A 5000-nucleotide genomic window follows, 5' to 3' on the forward strand; every position below is an offset into this window, starting at 1 on the left:
ATTGAGTCATTTGAGTGCGGCAAAAGCAGTGGTGCAGCGTGTCTTCTCGTAAGATCTCGCAGCTGCTTGGAAGTATGTCCATCGTTTAAGACGACAGAAAACTAGCGTCAGCGGTGCGTCAGTGGGAAGTCGGTGAAGTCGCCATTGGAGCTCCCAAGCCAGTAATTACGACACGCAAATCACTCGCACACATTGCAGCTGTACCACCATGCTTGGCAGAGGGACAGGATAGCTGAGTCAAGCAGAGCGCTAGACCGACAACCGAAAGGTCCCGGGTTTAAGCCCCTGTCCAGGCGAAAATTAATACACTGTCGTAACGGCTACTGTGCTGGCCACGGAAGCACTACAGAAACGAGTGAGGCCATGGCGTTTTCTGCCGCCAGGTTGCTTTAAAAGGAGCAGTTTCACTTGTAGAGAAACTCTGCTGCGACGGGCAGTCGTGGCCGAGTGGTTAAGGCGTCTGACTAGAAATCAGATTCCCTCTGGGAGCGTAGGTTCGAGTCCTACCGACTGCGTTTCGTTTTTGTGTCAAGACGCGAAGAGCGTCTCCAACGGAACCGTGAAATGGGCAAACACGTGGGAAACATTGCATTCGAGACGCTTGTGAATTTTCCAGTTGGCAAGTGAGTGTCGACAAAACACGAAGCTCCTCTGCTTCAACGTATGAGACGTAAAAGCTGCTACAATTTGATTTTCATCGTGTGTCAGCTTTCGTCGATAGACAGTTACGAGCCCAGCGTGATGAGTTCGTAGAGAGCATTCAGAGGACGTTTAATTAGTAACAGCTCCATGCAATGATTGCCCAACAGTAAACGACATGAGGCAGTGTGTCCGTAGCATAGTGGGAAGTGACGTGGAGATAATATGAGCCCGGATAGCTCAGTCGGTAGAGCATGAGGCTTTTAACATAAGGGTCCAGGGTTCAAGTCCCTGTCCGGGCGGAAATTTTAATACTTTGGTAGCGTTCGCCTACAAGCGGTGAAAGCACTACGGAAAAAAATGCAGCTACGCCGTTCCCTGGCACTGCAGTGCTCTAAACGGCAGCAGGTGCACGTGTCTGGAGAATCTTGTGCTAGCGGCAGTCGTGGCCGAGTGGTTAAGGCGTCTGACTCGAAATCAGATTCCCTCTGGGAGCGTAGGTTCGAATCCTACCGGCTGCGTGCGATTTTGCGTACAAACGAGCAGAAAGTTTCGCGCACATGTGACATGCATGGGTGAATGCCAATGCAAACCAGTGCCACCTCTCTCAGCAAGACGAAAATTTATGTTTAAAGATACTGAATTTCGCGGCGGGCTCTGCTTCCTATGGCTATCGGTTCATCTCGCACGGAAGCTAGTAATGCAGAAATCCGTCGCAGGCCCACGAGCGCACCGCCGTCATTTCCTCGCGCAGTCGCCGTGTTCGTGAGTACGCAGATGTACTTGAAAGTGTTGGACAGAGCGAGCATTCATTTCTATTTAAGTATCGCAATTGAGTCATTTGAGTGCGGCAAAAGCAGTGGTGCAGCGTGTCTTCTCGTAAGATCTCGCAGCTGCTTGGAAGTATGTCCATCGTTTAAGACGACAGAAAACTAGCGTCAGCGGTGCGTCAGTGGGAAGTCGGTGAAGTCGCCATTGGAGCTCCCAAGCCAGTAATTACGACACGCAAATCACTCGCACACATTGCAGCTGTACCACCATGCTTGGCAGAGGGACAGGATAGCTGAGTCAAGCAGAGCGCTAGACCGACAACCGAAAGGTCCCGGGTTTAAGCCCCTGTCCAGGCGAAAATTAATACACTGTCGTAACGGCTACTGTGCTGGCCACGGAAGCACTACAGAAACGAGTGAGGCCATGGCGTTTTCTGCCGCCAGGTTGCTTTAAAAGGAGCAGTTTCACTTGTAGAGAAACTCTGCTGCGACGGGCAGTCGTGGCCGAGTGGTTAAGGCGTCTGACTAGAAATCAGATTCCCTCTGGGAGCGTAGGTTCGAGTCCTACCGACTGCGTTTCGTTTTTGTGTCAAGACGCGAAGAGCGTCTCCAACGGAACCGTGAAATGGGCAAACACGTGGGAAACATTGCATTCGAGACGCTTGTGAATTTTCCAGTTGGCAAGTGAGTGTCGACAAAACACGAAGCTCCTCTGCTTCAACGTATGAGACGTAAAAGCTGCTACAATTTGATTTTCATCGTGTGTCAGCTTTCGTCGATAGACAGTTACGAGCCCAGCGTGATGAGTTCGTAGAGAGCATTCAGAGGACGTTTAATTAGTAACAGCTCCATGCAATGATTGCCCAACAGTAAACGACATGAGGCAGTGTGTCCGTAGCATAGTGGGAAGTGACGTGGAGATAATATGAGCCCGGATAGCTCAGTCGGTAGAGCATGAGGCTTTTAACCTAAGGGTCCAGGGTTCAAGTCCCTGTCCGGGCGGAAATTTTAATACTTTGGTAGCGTTCGCCTACAAGCGGTGAAAGCACTACGGAAAAAAATGCAGCTACGCCGTTCCCTGGCACTGCAGTGCTCTAAACGGCAGCAGGTGCACGTGTCTGGAGAATCTTGTGCTAGCGGCAGTCGTGGCCGAGTGGTTAAGGCGTCTGACTCGAAATCAGATTCCCTCTGGGAGCGTAGGTTCGAATCCTACCGGCTGCGTGCGATTTTGCGTACAAACGAGCAGAAAGTTTCGCGCACATGTGACATGCATGGGTGAATGCCAATGCAAACCAGTGCCACCTCTCTCAGCAAGACGAAAATTTATGTTTAAAGATACTGAATTTCGCGGCGGGCTCTGCTTCCTATGGCTATCGGTTCATCTCGCACGGAAGCTAGTAATGCAGAAATCCGTCGCAGGCCCACGAGCGCACCGCCGTCATTTCCTCGCGCAGTCGCCGTGTTCGTGAGTACGCAGATGTACTTGAAAGTGTTGGACAGAGCGAGCATTCATTTCTATTTAAGTATCGCAATTGAGTCATTTGAGTGCGGCAAAAGCAGTGGTGCAGCGTGTCTTCTCGTAAGATCTCGCAGCTGCTTGGAAGTATGTCCATCGTTTAAGACGACAGAAAACTAGCGTCAGCGGTGCGTCAGTGGGAAGTCGGTGAAGTCGCCATTGGAGCTCCCAAGCCAGTAATTACGACACGCAAATCACTCGCACACATTGCAGCTGTACCACCATGCTTGGCAGAGGGACAGGATAGCTGAGTCAAGCAGAGTGCTAGACCGACAACCGAAAGGTCCCGGGTTTAAGCCCCTGTCCAGGCGAAAATTAATACACTGTCGTAACGGCTACTGTGCTGGCCACGGAAGCACTACAGAAACGAGTGAGGCCATGGCGTTTTCTGCCGCCAGGTTGCTTTAAAAGGAGCAGTATCCCTTGTAGAGAAACTCTGCTGCGACGGGCAGTCGTGGCCGAGTGGTTAAGGCGTCTGACTAGAAATCAGATTCCCTCTGGGAGCGTAGGTTCGAGTCCTACCGACTGCGTTTCGTTTTTGTGTCAAGACGCGAAGAGCGTCTCCAACGGAACCGTGAAATGGGCAAACACGTGGGAAACATTGCATTCGAGACGCTTGTGAATTTTCCAGTTGGCAAGTGAGTGTCGACAAAACACGAAGCTCCTCTGCTTCAACGTATGAGACGTAAAAGCTGCTGCAATTTGATTTTCATCGTGTGTCAGCTTTCGTCGATAGACAGTTACGAGCCCAGCGTGATGAGTTCGTAGAGAGCATTCAGAGGACGTTTAATTAGTAACAGCTCCATGCAATGATTGCCCAACAGTAAACGACATGAGGCAGTGTGTCCGTAGCATAGTGGGAAGTGACGAGATAGCTCAGTCGGTAGAGCATGAGGCTTTTAACCTAAGGGTCCAGGGTTCAAGTCCCTGTCCGGGCGGAAATTTTAATACTTTGGTAGCGTTCGCCTACAAGCGGTGAAAGCACTACGGAAAAAAATGCAGCTACGCCGTTCCCTGGCACTGCAGTGCTCTAAACGGCAGCAGGTGCACGTGTCGGGAGAATCTTGTACTAGCGGCAGTCGTGGCCGAGTGGTTAAGGCGTCTGACTCGAAATCAGATTCCCTCTGGGAGCGTAGGTTCGAATCCTACCGGCTGCGTGCGATTTTGCGTACAAACGAGCAGAAAGTTTCGCGCACATGTGACATGCATGGGTGAATGCCAATGCAAACCAGTGCCACCTCTCTCAGCAAGACGAAAATTTATGTTTAAAGATACTGAATTTCGCGGCGGGCTCTGCTTCCTATGGCTATCGGTTCATCTCGCACGGAAGCTAGTAATGCAGAAATCCGTCGCAGGCCCACGAGCGCACCGCCGTCATTTCCTCGCGCAGTCGCCGTGTTCGTGAGTACGCAGATGTACTTGAAAGTGTTGGACAGAGCGAGCATTCATTTCTATTTAAGTATCGCAATTGAGTCATTTGAGTGCGGCAAAAGCAGTGGTGCAGCGTGTCTTCTCGTAAGATCTCGCAGCTGCTTGGAAGTATGTCCATCGTTTAAGACTACAGAAAACTAGCGTCAGCGGTGCGTCAGTGGGAAGTCGGTGAAGTCGCCATTGGAGCTCCCAAGCCAGTAGTTACGACACGCAAATCACTCGCACACATTGCAGCTGTACCACCATGCTTGGCAGAGGGACAGGATAGCTGAGTCAAGCAGAGCGCTAGACCGACAACCGAAAGGTCCCGGGTTTAAGCCCCTGTCCAGGCGAAAATTAATACACTGTCGTAACGGCTACTGTGCTGGCCACGGAAGCACTACAGAAACGAGTGAGGCCATGGCGTTTTCTGCCGCCAGGTTGCTTTAAAAGGAGCAGTTTCACTTGTAGAGAAACTCTGCTGCGACGGGCAGTCGTGGCCGAGTGGTTAAGGCGTCTGACTAGAAATCAGATTCCCTCTGGGAGCGTAGGTTCGAGTCCTACCGACTGCGTTTCGTTTTTGTGTCAAGACGCGAAGAGCGTCTCCAACGGAACCGTGAAATGGGCAAACACGTGGGAAACATTGCATTCGAGACGCTTGTGAA

General features: G+C 51.2%; 10 non-coding genes across 10 annotated transcripts; all 10 read left to right on the forward strand.

The window, feature by feature from the left end:
- The first annotated feature begins 433 nt into the window (after window positions 1–433).
- Window positions 434–515, forward strand: Trnas-aga (transfer RNA serine (anticodon AGA)). The gene has a single exon. It is a non-coding gene; the product is annotated as a tRNA-Ser (tRNA).
- A 353-nt stretch (window positions 516–868) lies between these two features.
- Window positions 869–941, forward strand: Trnak-uuu (transfer RNA lysine (anticodon UUU)). Its single transcript has one exon. It is a non-coding gene; the product is annotated as a tRNA-Lys (tRNA).
- Window positions 942–1078: 137 nt separating this feature from the next.
- Window positions 1079–1160, forward strand: Trnas-cga (transfer RNA serine (anticodon CGA)). Its single transcript has one exon. It is a non-coding gene; the product is annotated as a tRNA-Ser (tRNA).
- Window positions 1161–1903: 743 nt separating this feature from the next.
- On the forward strand, window positions 1904–1985 carry Trnas-aga (transfer RNA serine (anticodon AGA)). The gene has a single exon. It is a non-coding gene; the product is annotated as a tRNA-Ser (tRNA).
- A 353-nt stretch (window positions 1986–2338) lies between these two features.
- Window positions 2339–2411, forward strand: Trnak-uuu (transfer RNA lysine (anticodon UUU)). Its single transcript has one exon. It is a non-coding gene; the product is annotated as a tRNA-Lys (tRNA).
- A 137-nt stretch (window positions 2412–2548) lies between these two features.
- On the forward strand, window positions 2549–2630 carry Trnas-cga (transfer RNA serine (anticodon CGA)). The gene has a single exon. It is a non-coding gene; the product is annotated as a tRNA-Ser (tRNA).
- A 743-nt stretch (window positions 2631–3373) lies between these two features.
- On the forward strand, window positions 3374–3455 carry Trnas-aga (transfer RNA serine (anticodon AGA)). Its single transcript has one exon. It is a non-coding gene; the product is annotated as a tRNA-Ser (tRNA).
- A 335-nt stretch (window positions 3456–3790) lies between these two features.
- Trnak-uuu (transfer RNA lysine (anticodon UUU)) lies at window positions 3791–3863 on the forward strand. Its single transcript has one exon. It is a non-coding gene; the product is annotated as a tRNA-Lys (tRNA).
- Window positions 3864–4000: 137 nt separating this feature from the next.
- On the forward strand, window positions 4001–4082 carry Trnas-cga (transfer RNA serine (anticodon CGA)). Its single transcript has one exon. It is a non-coding gene; the product is annotated as a tRNA-Ser (tRNA).
- A 743-nt stretch (window positions 4083–4825) lies between these two features.
- Window positions 4826–4907, forward strand: Trnas-aga (transfer RNA serine (anticodon AGA)). Its single transcript has one exon. It is a non-coding gene; the product is annotated as a tRNA-Ser (tRNA).
- Window positions 4908–5000: the final 93 nt, after the last annotated feature.

This window comes from Schistocerca gregaria, chromosome 3, assembly GCF_023897955.1.
Source record: "Schistocerca gregaria isolate iqSchGreg1 chromosome 3, iqSchGreg1.2, whole genome shotgun sequence".
In the NCBI taxonomy this organism is placed as follows: Eukaryota; Metazoa; Arthropoda; class Insecta; order Orthoptera; family Acrididae; genus Schistocerca; species Schistocerca gregaria.